The sequence below is a fragment of the Lepus europaeus genome, chromosome 4 (assembly GCF_033115175.1).
Source record: "Lepus europaeus isolate LE1 chromosome 4, mLepTim1.pri, whole genome shotgun sequence".
Taxonomy (NCBI): Eukaryota; Metazoa; Chordata; class Mammalia; order Lagomorpha; family Leporidae; genus Lepus; species Lepus europaeus.
In genome coordinates this window covers 89,758,418-89,784,743 of record NC_084830.1, presented here as the reverse complement: position 1 = coordinate 89,784,743, position 26,326 = coordinate 89,758,418, and the positions used below count along the sequence as shown (strand labels likewise).

General features: G+C 41.0%; 1 pseudogene; it reads left to right on the top strand.

Moving 5' to 3' along the window:
* Positions 1-970: 970 nt before the first annotated feature.
* On the top strand, positions 971-26,326 carry LOC133758723 (large ribosomal subunit protein uL15m-like; annotated as a pseudogene).

Here is a 26,326-nt window from a genome sequence, read left to right as displayed (position 1 = left end):
AATCTGCCTGCCTAGGACACTATGTGTATATCTGGATCCCTGCAGCTCCCACCTCCTGTCTTGAGGATGACCACACATTCCCAAGCTCACCTTGCCTGCCCTGGCAGTGGCTGACCTGGTTCAGAAGGGCTGGTCCAGATATTCTGGTCTGCATCTCCTGCTGACAATCTTTCCTGAGGGGAAGCACACCTGGGTGTTGAGCACTGAGGCTTCACGTAGATTTAGGAGCAGCTGTTCCTGATAACTCCAGTCTTGGGTCTCCTGGTGGGGACACTGATGCGTGAGCTGGTACCCACCTGTGCTGGGCATGGATCCCTGGGGACTATCACTGAGCTGCAGGCTCCCCTCTCCTCCTCACAATGTCTCAAATCCCATCCCCAGCTCTATTCTACTCTGTTTCTCTAGGGCTTGGGAGTCTCCAGGCCTCAGTGCTCTCACAGGAGTCACAGAAAGTGTGAGACCCACGTCCCATCTGCCCCCAGCCACAGTGCACAGCTCTGAGAGCTGTCAAGACACAGATATTGAGTGGGAGATTCTCCTTTGTGTCCTGGAAGGGTCAGATGCTCACCTATTGTCTTCTCCCAAAAATACGGTATGAAAAGCCACTGTAATTGCACAGGAAGGTAGAGAGGTAGGCTATGGGTCTGCCAGGGGAGGCAGGGTCCAGGGAATCCCCCAGCTTCTCCCATTAGCCTGGCTGCAGAGTCTATATGGTACAGACCTCTGTTCTGTACAGCATGAATGCAGATCCATACTAGGGAGGGCCAGGAAGAACACGAGTCACAGGGAGCACAGAGGATCCTTGACCCAGGCTGGGATAAAACCCCTTCATGTTCATGAGCCTGAGCAAAGGCTTAGGGGTGAGGAAGTCCTACAGGTAACTGAAACCAAGACGTAGGGATTACCTATTTCCAAGATTTGGTCCTGGGCCCACCCTGGTCCTCTTGAATCCCCACTTGTTGATACCCCTATGGATACTCCTAGTACCCTCCATCACCTCAGACTAGCGTGAGTCAAGTTGGCATGACATATCTGTCCATTGACTAAGTATATGGCTTCATCATATAAATCATCAGTGGTCTCCTGTGTGGATTCTGCAAAGAGAGTGCCAGGCAGCCAGGCTAAAGGCATCAGTGTCATCCATGGCTGTCCAAACAGAACACCCCCTTGAGAACTTCTGCACTCCAAGTGGGGCAAATAAATCTGTATACACCTCCAACCAGGAATTTACCACAGGAAGAGGTCTTAGGATTACATCACAGTAGACAAAATGGCTCCCAACAGCCATTTCCATAACTAGTCATCCACAAATAGGGGTGTGAACATGATAGAATGATAGACACAGCTGACTTCCACCACCTAAAGTTGCTGTGCATGAAGAGCCTCTTCTCTCATACCCTGCTCATGGTGAAAGGAAGGGGTGAAGGAAAGGCCAGGAAAGGGTCTCCAGTGAAGCCAGGCCTGAATATGACTCCCCTGGACTGTTCAGGTATCTGTGGGTGCCTCCCAGCAAGTGGCTGCAGAAATCCAAAAGAACAGAGCCAACGTGTGAAGTGCTGAAGGAGACCCTCACTCTGGGCACTCTCAGGGTAAGAGCCTGGCAACAATGGGCAGAACCTGGAGAACATACTGTTCCCTTGAACTTCTGCCATCAAGTGAACTGATAACAGCAGTCACTAGAATATGGATACCTGGTTACCAGAATTCTAGGTTCTGCTGTGTTCTGTCACAAAGGAGGTGAGATCACTTCTTCAGTGTTCCATGACATGGACCCTTCCTTCAAGGTGATCTACCAAGGCTCCTTGTGGCTGCTGGCTGCTCTTCCCCTGACTCAATGTCATCCTCTTGACTGTACACAATCATACAAACACAGCTCAATTCCTCAGAGCCCTGGAAAGATTTGAATATGGTCAGGGTCCCAGGATTGAGAACAAAGAGCTGGGTTCAAAACGTACCTTTCCTAACATTTTCAAAACACTACAGCATCTTTCTTAGTGAAAAACCCTAAAACAGAAGCAAAGTACCAAAAAAAAAAAAAAAAAAAAAGCCACGGGAGACTAGTGCTTTGGTGCAGTGGGTTAATCTGCCACTTGCAATGCTAGCATCCTAATATGAGCACCAATTCAAGTCCCACCTCCTCCACTTCCAATCCAGCTCCCTGCTAATGTGCCTAGAAAACAAGCAGAATGAGTCAAGTACTTCGGTGTTTGCACTCACGAGAAAGATCAAGAAGAAAATCCTGGCCCATTTGCTAGTCCAGCTGGTCCAGGCCCAGCTGTTGCAGCCATTTGGGAAGTAAAACAGCAGATTGAAGATCTCTCTCTCTCTCTCTTCTCACCTTCTTTTCTTCCTTTTTTCTCTCTCTCTCTCTCTTTTTTTTTTTTTTGACAGGCAGAGTTAAACAGTGAGAGAGAGACAGAGCGAAAGGTCTTCCTTCCATTGGTTCACCCCCCAAATGGCCAGAATGGCTGGCGCTGCGCTGATCCGAAGCCAGGAACCAGGTGCTTCTTCCTGGTCTCCTATGTGGCTACAGGAGCCCAAGCACTTGGGCCATCCTCCACTGCCCTCCCAGGCCACAGCAGAGAAATAAATCTTAAAAAAACAAAACAAAACAAACAAACAAACAAACAAAAAAAAAACTCAAGAAATCTCAAACATCAACAAAGATATATTTTTCTCTTCTTTTTTTTCTGAAAGGCAGAGTTAGACAGTAAGAGAGAGAAACAGAGAGAAAGGTCTTCCTTTTTTTGTTGGTTCACCCCCCAAATGGTTGTTACAGCCAGCGTGCCAATCCGAAGCCAGGAGCCAGGTGCTTCCTCCATGTCTCCCATGAGGGTGTAGGGCCCAAACACTTGGGCCATCCTCCACTGCCTGCCTGGGCCACAGCAGAGAGCTGGACTGGAAGAGGGGCAACCGTGACAGAACTGGTGCCCCAACCAGGACTAGAATCCAGAGTACCAGCACCGCAGGCAGAGGATTAGCCTAGTGAGCCGTGGTGCCAGCCCAACACAGTGTATTTAAACATTGTCCTGCTGATGAGCACCCAGTTTTTTTATTTTTCAAAGAGCACTGCTATTAATATTCTTGTATGAGGCCTTCACTGTGGCACAGTGAGTTAAGCTGCCACTTGAGACAAGCAACCCATATTGGAGTGCTGGTTCAGTCCCAGCTGCTCCACTTCCCATCCAGCCCCTTGCTACTGTGTCTGGGAAGATGGCTGAAGTAATTGGACTCCCAGCTCCTTGTTTTGTTTTGTTTTGTTGGTCACTAGGCCTTAAATAAATAGCTAAATAAAAATCTTTTAAAAATATTCCTGTGTATCTCATAGTGCACGTATATGTGAGGCAGTATTAGTGTTCTACAGAGAAACACAACAAGTAGGATACATACAGGAAGAGATTTGTTACAGGAATTGACAAAAAAATTATGGAGATCATAATGTAACTCAATCTGCAAGCAGAAGCTGGAGACTGAAGACAGGTGATGATGTAATTCCAACCTGAACCCAAAGCCCTGAGAACCAGAGGACAGTAGTGCCAATCCCAGCCCAAAGGCAGGGGGAAACTAAGTCTCAGCTCAGACAGGCAGGCAGGAAGCACAAGGGGAGAATTCCTCGTTCCTCTGCTTTTTGTTCTATTCAGAACCTCCGTGGATTGAATGATGCCCAGCCACTTCGAGGACAGCAATGTACCTTCAATTCTGCTGATGCAAAGTCTAATCTCATTCAAAAACTGCCTCACAATGTTTTACGTGGATGCTCTGTGATCCGTGATGTTGACACGTATGATTTCACCCAAAGAGCTTTCTAAAACTGGTCCCATGGTAGAGTTGTTGGCTCTTAGGTATGCACATCAGCAACATTATTAGATATTCCCAAGTTGTTCATTGGAGTTTTTAAGCTCTGAACTCTCATCTACACTAATACAATTTAATCATGTTCCAATCTTTCTAATATCATGAATCGAAATTGCTAACATTTTAATGTTCATTTCCTTAATTATTACAAATGCCAGGCACTTCTTTATGTTGGTTATTTGGATTTTCATTTTGGGAAATTATCTAAAATTTGGTGGGAGGAATCAGCCAAATTTTTTCTCAAATATATTTTTACTCAATATATTTTTTGGAAAAAAAGATTGTTAACTGATATGAAACATCATAGTTCTCACCTCCCTTTAGAGAAAAGTATGTCCTTCTTTGATGGCCATTTCTTTCCATTGGGGTTTCACTCACAGAGATCCTTATTGTAGAACAATTTTTGCCACAGTGTCTGGCTTTCCATGCCTGAAATGCTCTCATGATCTCACGTTTTAAAACTTTAATGTATTATTAGGATATTTAAACATTTTGAATAATGTAGAATTTATTGGGATTTAAAATTGGGACCGCATTCCATTAACAAATTAATTCCAAGAAAATTGATAATCTTACAATTTTTGGTATGCCTGTCCAATTATTTGTCCTTCCTCCACCTTGGTAGTTTTATATTTTCCTGATACAGCTCATATAACTTTTCCATATGTAAAATAAAATTGCCTCTGTGTGCTTATATCCCAATCACGTGTATAGAAATTCCTAAGGGCTCTATGGAAAATGTATTAGAACTTATAAACAAGTTCATGAAAGTTGTAGGATATCAAAATCAGCACCCCAAAATCATTTGTATTATGATACATTAATAACAAACTAAAAAGTAAATTAAGAAAATAATCCCATTTACAATGGCATAAAAAAGAATAAAATAGGGGTCAATGCTATGGCACATCAGGTAAAGCCACCAATTGCAATGCCATCATCACATATAGAAATTCCTGGACGGATATGGCTGAAGAGCCCATGAGAGTATTGTAGGCATGGAAAGCCAAGATACCATGGAAAAGAAAAAAAGACCTAAATGAAAGATCTCTGTGAGTGAGATCCCAGTGGCCATCAAAGAAGGAGGTACCTTTCTCTGAAGGGAGGAGTGAACTTCCACTTTGACTATGACCCTATCGGAATAAGATCAAAGTCGGCGAACCCTAAAGGCTTCCATAGCCTCCGCAACTCATAACTAGAGCCTAGGGAGATTACTGATGCCATAAACAAGAGTGTCAAATAGTTAAGTCAACAACAGGAGTCACTGTGTACTTACATCTCATGTGGGATCTGTCCTTAATGTGTTGTCTAATGTGAAGTGATGCTATAACTAGTACTAAAACAGTATTTTTACACTTTGTGTTTCTGTGTGGGTGCAAACTGATGAAATCTTTACTTAGTATATACTGAATTGATCTTCTATATATAAAGATAATTGAAAATGAAAAAAAAACCTGGTGTTAAATTGGAAATTGCATACAAAAGTAATCAATTTTTAAAAAATATCATGTAGGATCTCTGTCATTAATGTGCTGTACACTGTTATTTAATGCTATAACTAGTACTCCAACAGTATTTATTTTATTTTATTTTTTTTAACTTTTATTTAATGAATATAAATTTCCAGTGTACACCTTATGAATTACAATGGCTTCCCCCTCCCATAACTTCCCTCCCACCCGCAACCCTTCCCTCTCCCGCTCCCTCTCCCCTTCCATTTGCATCAAGATTCATTTTCAATTCTCTTCATATACAGAAGATCAATTTAGTATAAAGATTTCAACAGTTTGCACCCACATAGAAACACAAAGTGAAACATACTGTTTGAATACTAGTTATAGCATTAAATCAAAATGTACAGCACATTAAGGACAGAGATCCCACATGAGGAGCAAGTGCACAGTGGCTCTTGTTGTTGACCCAATAAATTGACACTCTAGTTTATGGCGCCAGTAACAACCCTAGGCTCTCGTCATGAGTTGCCAAGGCTATGGAAGCCTTCCAAGTTTACCGACTCTGATCATATTTAGACAAGGTCATAAAAGACAGGGTGAGGATAGTAACCAATGATCCTAAGAGTGGTATTTACCAGTTTTGAACAATTATACAGCATAAGGTGGGGAAGAGGACCATCAGTACACACAGGTTGGGAGTAGAGCCATTGGTGGTAGAGGTTATGATTATGAAGGAATGAGTCCCAAGTGCGCTAGACAGGATCTAGAACAAAGGACAGAGTCATTATTAGAGGAGCTAAGAAAGGTGCTGTCTAAGCTACAATTAAGTTTTCTGAATGAGAGGCAAACAGAACCTGATAGAAGGGGCTTGATAATAATCTGGTGGGCTTTAGGCCTTGTAGGTTAAGAGGCCCAGACCTATCTATCTCTTGACATGGGGTATATCCTAAGGGAGGTGTGAACCTCCTAGGGGAAGGCACTCTGTTGACTTTCATTACTTGGCTGGCCTGGGAGGAGAGCTGGCCAGGTAAAGGCAGGGGACATCTCTAACAAGAAATTTACAGTTCTGCCTGCAATGTTGCTGACCCTACTTGGCTGTCCCCTCAGCTGCAGTGGTCACTTTGGAAGCTGGGCTGAGTGAAGGGCTTTTCAGCTTAGAGCCAGTAAGATCTGTGGCTCTGACCTGGGCATCCTTCGCCTCCAGGGCAGGTCCATTTCCAGTGATCCAACTCTTGGCAGAGCTGCCAGGGCTCTTCACAAGCTGACTTCTGCTGAAGCCCAGGCTTACCACATTGAAAGCCACTGCAGTGGACTGGCCTGTTGGGTCTCCTTGAGGGCAGATCACTGTACAGATCAGCCATTAATAGGCCTGCCACCCATTGCTTCTGATGCCTAGCTTTCATTTCTTTCTGGTTTGTGTTAAAGCAGACCAGAGGATGCAAGTCAAGGGAGTGCCCATGTCCCATCTCTAATCTTCGGTGGCCTGAACTACAAGTCTATAGTCACAGGCATGTTCTGTAGTAGTTTTTCTAAGGTAGACAATGCCCATGAGGAAAATTATATTCTCACTTTAAAACTTTCTTTCCCTTTGGTCTGAAAGGGAGGTTTTTTCTACTTACTGTATACTTTGCTGATGGCGAGTGAATCTAGCTATGAGATTATTATTTAAGCTCTTATTTTGGCTATGCTATTACAGAAAAATGTTAGCCATCTCTTTTATAAGGTCTAAAGATTAAATTGTGCGTCCTACAGATTCCTTCATAATAGAATTAGTTTCCTACCTTGAAGAGAATAGAGAAATGAAAGAAGAAGTTGGGCTTAGAATAGAGAAATGAGGGAGCAAGTTTCTAGATCGCTTGCTGACAATAGCAATATCACATGAATACTTAGCAAACCGTTTCAACCATTAGATAACAACTTAAGAAAACATTTACCAGAAGATCCAATGCCTTCTATAAATTTTAAGAATCATGTATTTGAAAATACCTCTTATATATCTAACATGGTGTAGTTTGTTTAACCAGTAAACTTAAGCACAACCATATAAAATGTTTTTAGTTTCTTTCTACCAACAAGTTTAAAACATATGATACACAGATTCAGGTCACACAAATTAAAATGTATCTTTGATTGATTTTAGCAGCTTAACCTTATGGACAATCTTATCTATAAGCCATTTAAAATAAAACTCTTAATAAAATTTCCCCATGTGGACATACAATATGTACACACATATAACATAGCATAATAGACCAATATAGCAATTTTAATAATAGCTTTTAAAATCTTTAACTCTTTTTGTAGATTGCCAATTGATTTGAATTGCTTTTTGTTTTTAGTAACCTCAGTTAACCATACTTTCTCTCAGTTGGTACTGTTAATACATTATTGGCTTCATCTGTTTACAGAGCCATCCCAAAGTACTGAATACAATAGAAGTGGCTGGAAAAAGTCCATAGGAACCTATAGGAGGGCAGCTAAACACAGAACCAACAACGCTTTAGTTTTATGAGCAGCAAATCATATATAACTGTGGATTACAAAAGACTTTAAGTCGCCATGTTTAAAATTATAAACTCATCAACCAGCAAGAGGCACTTGCTTACTTCACAGTATTTTTGAAAGCACCTGTAGGATTTTACAAGTATTTAACCCTTTAGGCCTCTGGGGCTTTCTCATTAAGATAACTATCATGTCTAGTAACACAAAATCATTAGACTTTTTAATTCTCAAACATTTGTATTAATAGCATTTTCCATTATAGAAACTTAAAGTTTGGTACCACATCACATCTTGAGAGTACTTCTAATATAATCCAAATAGCCTGATTAGTTGGTGTCTCTATATGATGGGAGACATAGGTCCTTCGATTTTTCAGTTGGGCCCAAACTGGAAACCCAAAGTCCAGGATTTACTGGAAATTTTAGAGTCCAGATTGTTTGAAAATTTGATTTTTTGAATGCCTGTCAAGAATGCCAAGAGGGCTCAAAATCCAAAATATCTGGTTGAAATCAGATTCCTTAAAATCATGACATAACATAGACCAAATTTGATCATTGTTACAAGGTGATTATTCAAATCTTTGAAAATAAGCACATATTTAAATAACCCATAGCTCTTAATAAAAATTCAGCTGTTTTTGAACAATTAGAATCTAAAAGACATCAAAAGAACATAATAGATTACTTTAACACATTGCTTTAACAGAGCATCAGAGCTTAATTCTATGTCAAAGAGAAATTGAGCTTCCTGTGATCTTTTGCTGTGAGCTTTCCTTCCTTTACCTTCTTTCATATTGATGACCATGTTTCTGTGTTTCTGTGTGTAACACTTCTTTTAGCTTCTTTTGCAGGGCAGGACGAGTGGCAACAAATTCTTCCAGTTTCTGTTTGCTATGAAAAGTCTTAATTTCACCTTCATTCACAAATGAGAGCTTTGCAGGATATAATATTCTGGGCTGGCAGTTTTTCTCTCTTAGTGTCTGGGCTATGTCTCGTCATTCCCTTCTAGCTTGTAGGGTTTCTGATGAGAAGTCTACTGTGAGTCTAATTGGAGATCCTCTGAGAGTAATCTGACGTTTCTCTCTTGCACATTTTAGGATCTTTTCTTTATGTTTCACTGTGGTGAGTTTGATTACGATGTGTTGTGGTGAGGATCTCTTTTGGTCATGTTTATTAGGGGTTCTGTAAGCTTCCTATACTAAGATGCCTCTGTCCTTCTCCAAACCTGGGAAATTTTCTGCTAGTATCTCACTGAAAATGCCTTCTAATCCTTTCTCCCTCTCCATGTCTTCAGGAACTCCTAGAACCCGAATGTTGGGTTTTTTAATAGTATCCTGTAGATTCCTGACAATATTTTTTAGATTTCTAAGTTCTTCTTTTCTTTGGTTTGCCTGTTTCCTTTCCTGTTCTCTGTCTTCTAAGTCTGATATTCTCTCTTCTGCTTTGCCCATTCTGTTTTTAAGGCTCTCTAATGTGTTTGTCATTTGATCTATTGAATTCTTCATTTCATTATGATTTCTCGTCACTATCAGAGTTTCTTGTTCCACTAGTTGTTTCATTTCATTTTGATTCCTCCTTAATATTTCATTTTCCCGAGAGAGATTTTCTATCTTGTCCATTAAGGATTTCTGTAGTTCAAGAATTTGTTTTTGAGAACTTCTTAATGTTCTTATCAATTTTTTGAGATCCGCTTCTTGCATTTCTTCTATCTCATCATCTTCATAATCTTGAATTGGGGTGTCTTTCATTTGGGGGCTCATAGTGTCTTCCTTGTTCTTGTTACCTCGGTTTTTGCGTTTGTTGTTTGGCATGTTGGAGATATTTGGTTTCTTCACTGTGGTGTTTTTTCTTTTTATACTATGGCTCTATATATAAGTGGACTGTCTGCCTTCGGTGGAGCCTTAGAGACTTGAGATGAGTGTGGCCTGAGAGCTCTGTTTGGTTCCTCAGTGTTGAGGGTGTGTCAAAGATGACACTCCCAGGTTTGGTGTGGTAAATCTCTCTCTCTTTCTTTCTTTTTTTGATTCAAAACGGAAGTAATTCCATACAGCTGAACGTAATTGGAGGTAGTTAGCAGGCAAATGATATACCCACAGGAGCCAGAGATCGGAAGCTCTTTCCCAAGGACCACACAGGGAATCTGTGCTGCCCTCAGTGTGGGCTCCAATTCTCCTGCAGTCTCCCACTGGGTTGCCAAGTTAGATGCTAATCTCCTGTTATTTCACCCCTCCCCCCAGAGTCAGGTTTTTCTGCTAGGCTCAGGGCCGGTGCAGACCTGAGGTCGCTCTGCTTATGATGTATGTCAAAATGGCGCCTGTTCTTTGTCTTGCTCGCCTTTGAGAGGTGAGCGGAGAGAGAGAAACTTGTGTCCTTATTGGTCACTTTTTTTTTTTCCTCTCTCTCTTCTAGTTAGCCTGGTGAACTTTTCCCCATGGAGTTTCAAGCCTCGTTCCCTCTAGCCTCCTCTTTCCGCTTGCCCGCTGGTTTCTCGGGCTATTGAGGTTCGGCTCACCTCACGTTCCAGCGCTGGTGTGTTAAGTCTGCCGCTGGTGTCCCGAACTTGGGCTCCCACGCTCTCCACGCAGGTCCACTGTGAATCAGTAGTTCCGGAAGAGTTTCCTCTGCTGTTTCTTCCCCTACTCTTTCTTGACCCTGCAGTATCTCCACTTCTGTTAAAGTGTTTCTCCCCCGGACTAATAGTGTGCTACCTTCCTATTCCGCCATCTTGCCGCTCTCTCTCCCAACAGTATTTTTTCACTTCGTGCTGCTATGTGGCAAATTGTTGAAATCTTTACTTAATATATAGTAAACTGATCTTCTGTATATAAAGAGAATTGAAAATGAATCTTGATGTGAATGGAAGGGGAGAGGGGGCAGGAAAGGGGAGGGTTGCGGGTGGGAGGGAAGTTATGGAGGGGGGAAGCCATTGTAATCCATAAGCTATACTTTGGAAATTTATATTCATTAAATAAAAGTTAAAAAAAATGCATGTATGAAGTACATGAAATTTGTTCTCTTTATATAAATTTTAAAAGTTTAAAAAATGTTGATATATGACAAACCATTCACGACTACTTCAAATAACTAAGGGTAACAATTCTATATGTAAAACCAAATTAAAAAGGGAAAAGAAAAGTCAAAATAAAAAATACTTCAAAATTTAATAACAAAAGGAAAAATATTTTTCAAATAAAAAATTTATATGTAATTTTCTTAAGGAAATGTTTTACTCTTAGAGATTTTAAAGGATCTCTTCATATTGAAGGGTAAAATAATAACAAAATATAAGTCTATAAATGTATTGCTGGCATGGTGGCATATTGTGTAAAGCCGCCGCCTGCAGTGCAGGCATCCCTTATGGGCACCGGTTCGAGTCCTGGCTTTTGAACATCCAATCCAACTTGCTGCTATGGCCCTGGAAATCAGTAGAAGATGGCCCAAGTCCTTGGGCCACTGCAACCACATGGGAGACCTAAAAGAAGCTCCTGGCCCCTGGCTTTGGATTGGCGCAACTCGCCATTGTGGCAAGTTGGGGAGTGAGTCAGTGGATAGAAGACCTCCCCCCCCCCCCGCCTCTCCTTCTCCAGCTGTGTAAAACTTTCAAGTAAATAAATAAATCATAAAAAGTATAAATAAATAAATACATTTATATACAAATGTATAAATAAAAAGCAGGTATGAAAAAATTTTAAACTATAAACAAAAATGTGTGTTTACTAGGTAAAGCTAAGGAACATAATGGATAGATTTTGATTAGTAATAATAGTTATCCTACAAGTAATTCAAATATATTAAAAATTGTAGGAACAAAAAATCTTTTGTGAGATTAGGTTGACAGATTAAAAGAAAATTCTTTATATGTTTCTAAAACATAAGGTTTACTATCAAAAATACATGGACATAAACTAAAATTTGATTTGTTCCCCTGTGTTAAATCAGCAAAGTTTTCTTAAAATATCGACATTTAAGTGTTTTTTAAAAAGTCTAGATCTTTAATTTTAAAATATTCACTAACACATTATCATCCATTTTGTAAAACATAGCTTCTCCTCTGGTAGTTTCCAGTTCACTGTGGATTCTTCAATTTCTTTTATTATTTATTTATTTATTTATTTCAGAGGCAGAGTTACAGATAGAGAGGGAGAGAGATCTTCCATCTGCTAGTTTACTCCCCAAATGGCTGCAATGGCCAGAGCTCTGCCGATCCAAAGTCAGGAGCCAGGAGCTTCTTCCAGGTCTCTCACGTGGGGTACAAAGGCCCAAGGACTTGGGCCATCTTCTACTGCTTTCCAGGGCCATAGCAGCAAGTTGGATCGGAAGAACAGCCGGGACTAGAACCAGCACCCATATGGGATGTTGGTTCTGCAGGCAGATGGTTAACCTACTGAGTAACAGTGCCGGCTCCAAGACTTCATATATATATATATATATATATATATATATATATATATCTTTTATATCTATCTATCTATCTATCGATAGATAGATAGATATAAAAATAAGTTAATGTATTTGAAAGACAAAGAGACTGAGAAAGAAAGGAGAGAGAGAGAGAGAGAGGTTAGAGAGCGAAAGGAGAGAGAACACGATCTCTTACATCTGCTATTTCATTCCCCAGATGACCTTAACAACCAGATGTGCTCCAAGTTGAAGGCAAGAACTTCATCTGGATCTCTCATATGGATGGTGGGGGCCCAAGTACTCTGGCCATCCTCTGTTTCCTTCCCAAGCACATAGCAAGAAGATACATTGAAAGCAGAACACCCAGGACTGAAACCAGCACTCTGATATGGGATGCTGGCATTCCATGGGGCTTAACCTGCTGCTCCACAGTTCCAGCCTCCTTCCCTCAGCTGTCTAGGTAGCAGCTATAAGCATTTTTCTCCTCCCTGGTTCTGACTCTGTTATGACCAGACATTAAAAATGCTTATTTTAAAGCCTCAGAAAGGGGCCTTTGCTGTGATTCAAAGAGTTAAGCTGCAGATCCCAATCCTGCCAACACACCCACGTTTCAAGAATTAAGATTATTTGTAATTATTTTTAAAAATAGTTAAGTTTCTCTTTTTTTTTAGGATTGATTTATTTACTTGAAAGAGTTACATGGAGAGAGAAGGAGAAGTAAGAGAGAGAGAGAGGGAGGTCTTCCATCCACTGGTTCACACTCCAGTTCACTGCAAGGGCTGGAGCTGTGCCAATCTGAAGCCAGGAGCCAGGAGCCAGGAGCTTCTTCCGGGTCTCCCACCTGGGTGCAGGGGCCCAAAGACTTGAGCCATCTTCCACTGCTTTCCCAGGCCATAGCAGAGAGCTGGATCGGAAGTGGAGCAGTCGGGACTTGAACTGGCACCTATATGGGATGTTGGCACTGCAGGCAGAAACTTTACCAGCTCTGCACAGCATGGGCCCTGTTAAGTGTCAAATTAAGTCCTTTAACATTGGGATTTCCAGCTGGAAGCATGGAGCTCCTCAAACAATGTAGCTGTTACCTTGTAGAGATGATTGCTAATTAGATAATTAGATTGCATATAAGGAGTATTGCCCGGTTGTAAACTCAGGTTAACTTTAATGTTACATTTCTCTAGATATAAGTATGCTACAGGTTATTTGACAGGTGTAAATTGTCTGCTGCACCTGATGTGTCATCTGTCATGACTGTTATCTTAATAATGAAAAAGACCTGGGGACTGTATAAGATCCTTGGAGTTGCCCATCCCTTCACAAATCCAGAGGCCTCAAAAATTAAATAGTTTTTTGGGGTGCCAGATTCTGTCCCAGTTGCTCCTCTTCCAGTCCAGCTCTCTGCTGTGTCCCGGGAGTGCAGCAGAGGATGGCCCATGTCCTTGGGTCCTGCACCTGCATGGGAGACCAGGAGGTAGCACCTGGCTCCTGGCTTCGGATCGGCGCAGCATTTGGGGGGTGAACCAATGGAAAGGAAGACCTTTCTCTCTGTCTCTCTCACTGTCTAACTCTGCCTGTCAAAAAAAATAGTTTTGCGAGAGGGAGGATGAGAAAGGTTGGAACACAGGTGGGAGAGAGAGTAGGGGGAGAAGTGTCACGATGTTCCTAAGTCTATATATATGAAATATAGAAAACTTGTATAACTGAAATAAAATAAAAAAGATAATAATAAAATATTTAAAAACATAGGATTAAAAAATTAAATAGTTTTTAAAACATTACTGTGGTTTTGAAATACTAAGTATAATAACTTTAAATGCATAAAAGTGAAAAATTAAAAAAATTCTAAATCTGAGTTTAGTCTGTAATAAATCAACTTTTCCTATTGTACTTATACAAACCGTGAAAATATGCCTAAAGTTACATTGTTGTGTTAAGATATAACTTGATTTGTTGTACTGTTGTCAGTTTGTTATGTATTTTTCTTTTTGAACTTTTTCCCTATCACCTATCAGAATTCTGCAAAGGAATAATTTCCAACCAGATTATGCTGGCCCCCCCCCCCAAAAAAAAACACAAAAGAGTTTGTACATAAGTTATGTCTATATCGAAATACTATGCACAATAAATATAACTAAGTCACTTTGTTAACCAATCAACTGTTATTCAAATTTTAAGCAGGGTGATTTTAAGGCTTTTGTCATCCACAGTTCTGGTTCTTCTCTAAAATCATTTACAATCCAAAAATAATCTAATAAAAACATTGTTGGTTCTCTACTTAAATGTTTTTGCTCAAGTCTTAAAGATCTGCTGCAATATCTAGACTTTATAACACTCTGGTGGACTATTTTTATAAAAGCCAAAACATTTACCTTTCCTTCCTACTATATTACATCAAACATTAGAAACTGCTTATGGGAATTTTTGGTTTTCATGACAATGTAATTATTTTTAAAACTTGGTTAAAAGAACCAGTTCAGTCCATAACTGAATATAATATAAATTATTGATGTGTCTAAAACTATATACAAAACACTTGACTTGCAGGACTCCCAGCCTTTCAGTAATATAAATAAAATGATTCAGTAAATAAAATGAATACTTATTAGCTCTTAAACTTCAAAAGGTTTAGTACTGTAGCATTCAAAAAAATCTAAGACATCCTTGGTTAGGCTTCTAAGTTAAAACATTGTATAAAGCTGAGATTAAAATGAGAGAAATCAACTTTCTTTATGACCTTGGACAGTCAACTGTAATATGACTGCAGTTAGATTGGTTATGGGTTTTAGGTACAAACTTGATCTGCTGTACTGTTGATGATTTGTTATGTGTTCTTCCTTTGGACCTTCATGCCCATAGCCTGTCTGCTTTGTTCAAGAGTACAGTTCCCAGCCAGATAATGCTGGCCTGATATTTTGACATGATGGCTTTGTGTATGGAACTGATGATGTTAATTATAGGAATAGACTGCAAGTAAGTTCAATTTGTGGACCCTGTTCATAAACCTTTAGACTGCTCATATATGTGGCTTAAAAAGGGGTTATAATAATGGCTCTTGGTTGTCAACCATGTTTTCCCCAACCTAGGACCAAATCAGAACAGTGACCAGGAACAGGTCGATCCTGACCAAAGACACAAAAAGAACACGGCTACAGAATAACAGATCAGCATTGTTTGTCTTTGTTTTGTTGTATGTTTTTTGTTTTTGTACAAAGCTCTAGAGAAAAACCAAAAACCAGATAACAAACCAAAGGTTGTTTGCAAGTTAAGAGAGAGTCTCTGGTGCCAACATTAAGATACACAATTCCAGGAAGTTCTTTAAAAAGTGCTCTCTACATGAATGTCTAATTATTACCTAAGACAAATGACTCTGCCAGGACTAGAGTGGCTACATAGCCATCTTTCAGAAGATGAACTTGGGAAGGTGTAGTTTTCATGCTTCCACACCAGAATATCCTTACCCACTTTCTATGTAACTCTTTGGCTTTCAATGTCCTAGTAACCAACTGGCCCACCTGCTTGGCCTGCTGCCCACAACACTGTTATGTAATGGCTTGGCTCTGGGCCACTGTTGTCTGTAAACACATGAGCAAATGAAGGACACAGCTAGTTGTAGATCTTGGGGGATGCGCCCTTACGTGGATGTGTGGTCATGTGTGGAAGCATGGAAGTGCCTTTGTGTGTATGAGTGTCTGCCTCCAGGGACACAAATGCAAATATTTCCTGTGGTCTCAGTGCTATAGAGGTCTAGTGTCTGTTCCTTGTGGATTTCTCTCTGCAACTGTGAGTAAAAGTAGCAGGCCGGTACACCTGGAGAGCCAAGATGCAGACATCAGGAAACGCAAAGCTGTAGCTGAGAGTGAACCTGAGAACAGCCCACAGGACAAGGAGAGAAAACAATGCAGCCACACCTGAAAGGAGGCAAAGAGAAGATAGCTCAGGCACTGGCAGCTGGGGATAAAGGAAAATGCCATCTATTCCCTGCAAAGGAGGGATCCTTGCCCTCTAGGTTTCTCTCAGGGCCAGAAGATAAGCCAACACATGTAATGATAGAGTCCTCTAGTGGTGGGGACAACTCAGAGAGGTCAGTGTTACTCAAGTTTTCTGATTCCACCTGACTTGAGGGTTCTAGGGTGAAGAGAATCCTGTTCTTGGGGATAAACTCCAGAGAATGAATGTCTAACTTTCACCTAACCTTACGTCCCTGAACTGACACCAACTTATGCTTTGATTTGTTAAGTGTTTTAATGTATTGGTCAATATTTGTAACCATATATGTGCTGCATTCTGTACACAGTGGGATGATAAGCTGTAATACCCTTGGGAGGGAAGATAGGCTACTGAACTTTTGCCCTCATCAGATGAATGAGACCTGATGGCTACTAATACCGTGGTGGACTGAACAGATTTTCAGCAGTGACCAACTGATTGGCTTCTTGGATGTGCAGCAGTTGCCAGCTCTGCAGCTCACCTACCTTGGATGGTAGCCATAGCCATTGACCACACTGGACTTGATGATCAAACTGTACTTGGATCGTTTTGAGATTTTACCCCAGGGGCAATGTAATGAAATTCAGTGAGGGTTGGGGGGGTATTCTATGTCGTGTCTTATACAGTCTTGTTGTAACTTGTATTGTTTTAACAGCATTTGAATGCACTGTTCCATACCCTATGTGTATTCCTCAACTTGCACTTGGATCTCTCTGGAATAGGAGGCACCTATAGATTGTATGGCAATGATAATTAAAGTGGAAGAGTGTTAAGTTGAACTTGGGAAGAAATTCCCACACTTTTATGCCCTTGTGATCTTATCTGTGGGCCTTAATGGCAACCCATGTCCTGGTAACCATCAGGCCACCTGCTTGACTAGCTGCCCAGAACTCTGCTACATAAGGCTTCACTTCAGGTCACTATTGTCTGTTAACCCATAAGCACCTGGTGGTTGGGTGTTGCTGAAGCTGTTATCAAAAACTTCTGAGCCTTCTACAGCACTACATACAATAGATTTCAATAAACCTACTTGTTAACCACTAACGTGTGTCTCAAATTTTCACTAGTGTGATTTTAAGTCTTTTGTCACCTGCAGCCCTCCTCACTACAACATTTACAATCCAAAAGAAGCTTTAATAGATATTTTAAATATATGATTCTGACAAAGTGAACTGACTAAAAAATTTCATAAATTCTGATGTAAAAAAAAGCCTGACAGATTCTTGAAATCTTTGCAAATCGAACATGACAGAAAACTAACCACATAGAGACTGAAACTTGTCATTTGTAGGTTTCTGTGTTTGTTACTGACAACATGCTTGCTTCTCTCTTTAAATGTTTTGTCAAGCCCTAAAGACTTTCCTGTGATCTGTAGAGTTTATAACACTCTCTTGGACTATGTTTTTATAAATAAAAGCCAAAACATTTACCTTTCCTTCCTACTGAATTCCTCCAAATTTCAGAAACTGCTAATGGGAATTTTTGGTTTTACAGCAATGTAATTAGTTTCAAAACATTGTTCAAACAATTTCTTTAGTTCATAACAAAGTAGTAATTAAAACACTTATGTGTCTAAAAATATCCACAGAATAACTGACTTCAAGGGCTCCCAGCCTTTCAGTGAGTACATGCAATGAGCACTTGTTAGTAGCTTTTAAACTTCAAAAAGTTGGTACTTATAGCAACTTTTTTGTCACTATCATAGTTTTATGTTCTACTAGTTGTTTCATTTCATTTTGATTCCTCCTTAATATTTCCTTTTCACGAGAGAGATTTTCTATCTTGTCCATTAAGGATTTCTGTAGTTCAAGAATTTGTTTTTGAGAACTTATTAATGTTCTTATCAATTTTTTGAGACCCACTTCTTGCATTTCTTCTATCTCATCATCTTCATAATCTTGAATTGGGGTGTCTTTTTCATTTGGGGGCGTCATAGTGTCTTCCTTGTTCTTGTTACCTCGGTTTTTGCGTTTGTTGTATGGCATGTTGGAGATATTTGGTTTCTTCACTGTGGTGTTTTTTCTTGTTACACTATGGCTCTATATTAAGAGGACTGTCTGCTTTCGGTGGAGCCTTAGAGGCTTGAGATAAGTGTGGACTGAGAGCTGTGTTTGGTTCCTCAGGGTTGAGGGTGTGTCAAAGATGACACTCCCAGGTTAGGCGTGGTAAATCTCTCTTTTTTTTTTTTTTTTTTTTGATTCAAAAGGGAAGTAATTCCGCACAGCTGAACGTAATTGGAGGTAGTAATTAGCAGGCAAATGATATACCCACAGGAGCCAGAGATCGGAAGCTCTTTCCCAAGGACCACACAGGGAATCTCTGCTGCCCTCGGTGTAGGCTCCAATTCTCCTGCAGTCTCCCACTGGATTGCCAAGTTAGATGCTAATCTCCTGTTATTTCACCCCTCCCCCCAGAGTCAGGTTTTTCAGCTAGGCTCAGGGCCGGTGCAGACCTGAGGTCGCCCTGCTTATGACGTATGTCCAAAATGGCGCCTGTTCTTTGTCTTGCTCGTCTTTGAGGGGTGAGCAGTGAGAGAGAAACTCGTGTCCGTATCGGTCACTTTTTTTTTTTTCCCTCTCTCTCTTCTAGTTAGCCTGGTGAACTTTTCCCCACGGAGTTTCAAGCCTCGTTCCCTCTAGTCTCCTCTTTCCACTTGCCCGCTGGTGTCTCGGGCTATTGAGGTTCGGCTCACCTCGCGTTCCAGCGCTGGTGTGTTGAGTCTGCCGCTGGTGTCCCGAACTTGGGCTCCCACGCTCTCCACGCAGGTCCACTGTGAATCACTAGTTCCGGAAGAGTTTCCGCTGCTGTGTGTCTTGCTGAACTATCAATGTGCTCCCTTCCTATTCCGCCACCTTGCCGCTCCCGGGAAATCCTTTTTTCTTTAGAAGTATTTCTTGATTACCATATAATAATACTCTGTCCCTTATTTTCATCTCATTTGAGGTATGTTCGTAAGCAACCATCAGCTATGGTTTTGGTAAGCCATAACTTTTTTTACTGTTTCTGCTATATAGCTGTGTAGGTAACTTCCTGTCCACTAGAGGGAAGCATATATTTATGGGAAAACTAGATTCCTTTGAAAAAGTGAACCTATTGGTAAACACTTTCCAAATGAAATAATTTGAAAAGAGAATACCAAATACAAGACTAAGCCTCATTTGTCTACCCTAGCTATATAAAGAAATATACATGTACCTTAACATACAGGAATATCCATGACCTTAAACTTCACATCCCATGGTCCTTGAGGAGTATGTCTATTAAACCAGCAAAAGTAATCCTGAAAAGTCTGCCCCAGGGCAGTAATTGAGGAGTGAGTTACACATCATTTGCAGCTGTGTGAATTGGTTTACCTTTTCTGGATTTCAGGTTTGTAGTAAACAGTGCACAGTAAGACTGCTTTGATCTGTCAGCACAGAATTAACCAATTTGAGAATGTATGTCTCCAAGAAAAAGCAAAATGAAAGAAGCCTGATATAAAGACATTCCTGAAAGTGCTGTTTATTAAACTGAAGATATGGGAACCTAACCAATGGCCAAGAAAAGGGGATGGTTAACCAGTCTATGAAGTAGTAATTAAATTCACAATATAGCAAGGTATTTTCTTACTGAATAAAAAGTGCTTTGACTATAGAAAAGTGTTGCAGTGTGTAACATGTTCAGCTGCTAAATCCACAATGTAGTGCCTAGAATGCAGTCCTGCCTCTACTTCTGATCTAGCTTTCTGCTAACGCACCTGGCAGGCGGCAGACGATGGCTCAAGTACCTTGGTTCCTTCCACTCACATAGGAAACCCAGATGGAGCTTCTGGTTCCTGGCTTTGGCCAGGCCCAACCTTGGCTCTTGTGGGCATTTGGCAAGTGAATCATTAATGGATGATGTGGTGTCCATATTATAATGTAGTGGGTTAATTTGCCTTCTGCAATGCCAGCATCCCATGTGGGTGCCAGTTTGACTTCCAGCTGCTTTACTTCCCATCAAACTCCCTGCTAATGCACCTGGGAAAGCAGCAGAAGTCAGCCCAAGTGTTTGGCTCCTGGTTTCAGCCTGGTCCAGCCCTGGCTATTGTAACTGTTTGGGGAGTTTACCAGCAGATGGAAGATCCTCTCTCTCTCTCTCACTCTCTGTCTCTCCCTCTCTCTTTGTAATTCTGCCTTTCAAATAAAACAAATCTTAAAAAATACACACCAATCTTTAGATGTGAAAAATGTGAGACAATGCATCTTAGAACTGATGTAGTATTTTTGAAACACATGAAAAATTCATAATTAAACGGAACTTGCCTGGGAGCTAATTTGCTTCAACTACACCAAAGTGTCAAACAATTTGCATTGCCTCAACAGTGGAAAGGTTCTCATATCATTGCTAGTAGATTTATTTTGAAAATAGGAAGTATAGTATATAATGACGAAAGATGATTACTGAAACAGTATTTTTACACTTTGTGTTTCTGTGTGGGTACAAACTGATGAGATCTTTACTAATTATATACTGAATCAATCTTCTGTATATAAAGAGAATTGGAAATGAAAAAAAAAAACCTGGTGTTAAATTGGAAATGGCATAGAAAATTAATTAATTTTTTTAAAAAAATATTATGTAGGATCTCTGTCTTTAATGTGCTGTACACTCTTATTTAATGCTATAACTAGTACTCCAACAGTATTTTTTTCATTTTGTGTTGCTATATGGGGGCAAACTGTTGAAATCTTTACCTAATATATACTAAACTGATCTTCTGTATATAAAGAGAATTGAAAATGAATCTTGATATGAATGGAAGGGGAGAGGGAGTGGGAAAGGGGAGGGTTGCGGGTGGGAGGGAATTTATGGGAGGGGGGAAGCCATTGTAACCCATAAGCTGTACTTTGGAAATTTGTATTCATTAAATAAAAGTTTAATAAAAAAGCAGAGATTTAAAATATTTGCTACAATATTTTCCAATGCTGAACTTTCTAGGAAACGTTTCCCTTATTACTATTTTATTTTCAGTTTCAAGGCTCTAATAAAACTGGTGAATGCAAAGTCAGTATCTGTTGTCTTCCAGCTTTCTCCCCGCAGAGGACAGGCCCCTCTGAAGTTCAGGTTCAGATGCTTGGTATGTGTAGAATATGCTACATGAAATGTAGAAACAGAGTGATGGAACCTGAAAGCAGACATATTTGTTTATTTATTTACTAATTTTTAAATATTTACTTATTTGAAAGTCAGAGTATGAAAGAGCGTCCATGCACTGGTTCCTTTCCAAAATGGCTGCAACAGCTGGGGCTGGGCCAGGGACTTGATCCTGGGTCTTAATCCTGGAACTGTGTCCTGGTCTCCCATGTGGCTGTCAGTGGGACCATCTTGTGCTGCATTCCCTGGTGTATTAACACTGTGCTGGATCAGAAATGGAATAGCAAAGCCTTGATTGGGTGCTCTTATGGGATGCTGGCATCACAGTGGCAGTTAAATCCATTACACAACACTGGCCCCTAAAGCAGAGATATTTACAATACAAATTACTGTTATATCATAGGTACTATGGAGGGAAAACACAGTTTAGAAAGGAATTCTGATGCCATTAATTTACTTTTGGGCACTGTATTTACTAACAGACTCTGGACATCATGCAGGGTGCTAACAACCCTAAGGCAAAAGTTAATATTGAAGTACAAATGGCTTCAGAACTAGCCTTTGCTGCAACTGAGAAGAACGGCGGTGTTGTCACTACAGCCTTCTATGACACGAGAAGTCTGGGTAAGCTTGCTGTGTGGTCGTTTTCTTCTTTCCCTCTTTGTCTCATATTGCCTGCTGCTTTTGAATTAGTTGGTGAAGAGTCAACCTGGGTAGTTGTTGTTTGGGCTGCATGTATCTTGTGGGCTATTATGATGTAATGAGTAAAGTGTGTTGCTGACTGATGGGCCAAGGGGCAAAGAGCCTCTGGTCCCCTCCTCTGCTCTCCAGATTCTGTCTGGCACCTCCTCCTCAATACCTCATAGGGATCTCAAGCCTAGTGTTTCTGGGGTTTCTTTTTTCTCTTTCATCTCCATGTGTTCTTGCACACTGAGTAAATGGAGTAAATGACAATGCCATTTTCCTGTTTTTTTAACCCAAAATGTGGAGTCCTCTGGACTCTTTCTTTTATACCCTGCACATCCTGTGAGTTCTGTCTCCAGCCTGTTCATGATCCTCCTGCCTCTCCAGCTGCTGCCCTCCCGTATCCTCTGGCCTGGATGGCCGTGCTCCCTTCTAGCTGGACTCTGCTGCCACCCCTGGGTACAGTGGAGTGACACAGCACAGGGCTTCTCTAAGGCATGGACTGTCACTCCTCTGTGCAGAACCTCCAGTGGTGTCCATGCCATGCTATGAGGCTGGGTGTAATCTGCACCACCTCCTACCTCTCCTAATGCTCCCTCTGCTTGTTCAGATCTGTTGCAGGCTGCCTTGGCCTTTCTCCACAGACCGCACTCCTTCCACCTTCACACCTCTGACCCTGCTGTTTCCTCTACCTAAAAATTCTTCTGCCTGTAATCTCCAGGGCTCTGCGCCTCATTCTTCCAGGTCTCTGCTTATTAGGGAGATCTTTCCTACCTGTGTTAAACAGAAGATGCACAGGTTCACACACACACACACACACACTCACACAGAGTCATGGCCTGTCCCCTTGCCCTACGTGGTGTTTGCCTAGGCAGCCCTCACAAGGTGACAAAGTATGATATTCTCTGTCTCCTGTTTGTTCTGTGTCTCCCATCTTATGATGATAGTGACCTTTGATCACTACTCTCTCTCTGGCATGGAGAGTAGTGCCTGATGTGTAGTAGAGACTCACTTAAAATTTGTTGGATAAATGAACTGGATTTTTATAAGCTACAGAGGTGAAAACAAAATGGCTAAATGTTTTCACAAGGTCTTAGATTTTCTTATATTCAAATGGGAGTTAAACTTTTCCCACTCAAATTGCTCACTGAAAATTCTTTGAAAGTCAACATATAAAAAGGAAAAAGGAGTGTATTCATATTCTCTGGATGTCAAAGTTTAAAACAAATAACCACCATTTCATTTCCCTCATAATTGAAAGCTTTGTACAAATATTCACCTGAATACTCATTTCATTCTTGTTTAGCATAGAGGAACTTTGTTATAGAAAGCTTTTATTTAATAAATATAAATTTCATAAGTACAACTTTTAGGCTATAGCAGTTCTTCCCCTCATACCCTCTCTCCCACCCCCAAACCATCCTACCTCCTACTCCCTCTCCCATCCCAGTCTTCATTAAGATTCATTTTTAATTATCTTTATATACAGAAGATCAACTCTATACTAAGTTAAGGTTTCAACAGTTTGCACCCACCCACCCACCCACCCACCCACACCCACACACACACACAAAGTATAAAGTACTGTTTGAAGACTAGTTTTACCATTAATTCTCATTTACCATTAATTTTACATTAAGGACAGAGGTCAGAGCAGCTTTTCTTTGGTCCCATCATTCATAGTTTTCGGAGTGAGCTGCCTCAAATACAAAAAGGATTGTTTTTTTGTGTATGTAAAACAGTCACTTTCATTTTGGAAGGCCTTGTGGCATAGAAAATTTTTCAAGTCATTGTCATTACAGAGTTTGGCGTGCTGGTTGTGCAGCAGCTGGACGGCACCTGACATCCTGAGCTGGAGGCCTGGGCAAAGTCATCACCCTCAGACTTGAACCTGGTCCCTGGGCAGCTCTGAAGTCATCCTGGGAGCTGTTCATTAAAAACAAAAAAACAAGCCTCATCACAGCTGACCATTCAGTTGTAATTTCCCATCTGAAGAATTTACTTCATTGTACTTTAGTTTTCTAAATTATGGATTGTAGTGGAATGAGAAGGCCATGCCAAGGTGGCCACTGGCAAGCGAGCGTCAGTTAGTCAGGAATGGCTTTGAAACTGCCTAGCAACAGGCTGTGATTGGATGGCTCTGGAAACTGCCTGGCGACAGGCTGTGATTGGATGGATTTGAAACTGCCTGGCGACAGGCTGTGATTGGATGGCTGTGGAAACTGCCTGGCAACAGGCTGTGATTGGATGGATTTGAAACTGCCTGGCGACAGGCTGTGATTGGATGGCTGTGGAAACTGCCTGGCAACAGGCTGTGATTGGTTGGGGTATGGACCGCCCCTTGACCAGATTGGCTGGTCTTGGCTATATAAGCTGTTGTACCAACTCTAATAAACGAGTCTGCAGGCTGCTCGCCTCAAGCCTGCTCTCACCGGACTCCCGGGGTCTGTGTGTTGACTCCGCGCCTCTTGCCCCCACCACGCTGCTCCTCTCAGAAACAAACCCACTGCAACATTGTGGAGAAATCAACAGCAACAATGGATGAAAAATTTTTAAAGATTTTATTTATTTATTTGACAGGTAAAGTTACAGTGAGAGTGACAGAGAGAGAGAGAGAGAGAGAGAGAGAGAGAGAGAGGTCTTCCTTCTGCTGGTTCACTCCTCAAATGGCTGCAACAGCCAGAGCTGGGCCAGTTGGAAACCAGGAGCCAGGAGCTTCTTCCAGGTCTCCCACGTGGATGCAGGGGCCCAAGCAGTTGGGCCATCTATTGCTTTCCCAGCCATAGCAGAGAGCTGGATTGGAAGTGGAGCAGCCAGAACTAGAACCAGCACCCATATGGGACTGGCTTCGTTTTCATAATTCTTGGTCTTGACCCTAGCAGGCAGCTTCCAGTTCTCATTACTCGTTTGCTCTGTGTTGGTATGTTGTTAGAACATGAGCTGTGTTAGAGTAACTGTCACGTTCTTGCATTCAGCAAATATTTAGTCAGTGGTCAGTGTTTGTCAGATACTATCCAATGGGATGGAAAGACACTAGTTAGAGTTGGGAGGCTCCAAGTGAGCGTTAACCATTTACCTTATTGAATACTGGGTACTATGTGTGTATGAATGGGTTACATGCATTAAATCAGATAGGTTTTTATAACAGCTATGTGAAAGTATGTGCTGTTATATTAAGGTTCTCAGTAAGTTCTTTAATATTATTTTGATTTATGTGAACTATTTTTTGTTTTCAGCTGTGGGTAAAGCAGCCTTGTACAAAACACGGCAAGTAGGGCATCGTTGCTTTCATAGAGTTATCTATTTGTGTTCTAAACCAACTAAAGGCCTCATAGTATTTATATATTTTATATGTAGGCCTTTTCTTACTACTTCACTTTCAGAACACTTTAGTGTTCAGTTTAAAGTTCCAGGTACTTTAAAAAATTTAAAAGCCAAACCAAGATTGGGCAGTATCCCTCTGTTGCTTGGTGTCATTAAGCTATCATCACCTGCTCTTTAGTTAAGAGAATTCATTTTTGTAACATTGTTTTTTCAGAAATCCTAATGCTTCTGTCTAATCTCTAAACTGTTGAGATACAAATGAAGACTTAATAAATCTTCATGGTTGGAGGCATCTAGCATCACGGTACAGCAACAGGTTAAGCTGCTGCTTGTGACACTGGCATCCCATATCCAATCGCCAGGTTGGGTCCTGGCTTCTCTGCTTTTGATCCATCTGCCTGCTAATGTGTGTAGGAAGGCCCAAGTGTTCAGGCTCCTGCTGTCCATCTGGGAGATTAGGATGATGTTCTAGGCTCCTGGCTTCAGCCTCACCCAACTGTGGCTTTTGTGGGCATTTGAGAAGTGAACCAATGATGGAAGAACACTCTGTGCCTCCATAGTTCTGCCTTTCAAGTAGATGAAAAATAAACATTAATAAAATTATAATAGTCATTATGTGTAAAGTCCATAATTGCATTCCTTTTTTCTTTTCTTTTCTTTTTTTTTTAGAAATTCCATGTATACCTGTTCCATTTTTTCTGTGTGGACAGCCCATCCCAAAGCAGATGCTTACACACAAAGCACTGGTGCCTTATTACACTGATGCCAAAAACCACGGTTACCTGGCAGATTGTGCCAAATTTCCTGAAGCAAGGCTTGAACTCAGCAGGAAGTATGGCTGTGTGTTACCTGATATCATTAAAGATGAACTCTTCAAAATGCTCAGTACACTGAAGGATCCAAGGCAGAATCCTCTTTGGTCTTGCCCCAGGATGAGTAGTAAATATGGCAGATAAGAAAATCCTGAAACCTGCAGATGAAAATCTCTTCAAATATTATAGTTCATGA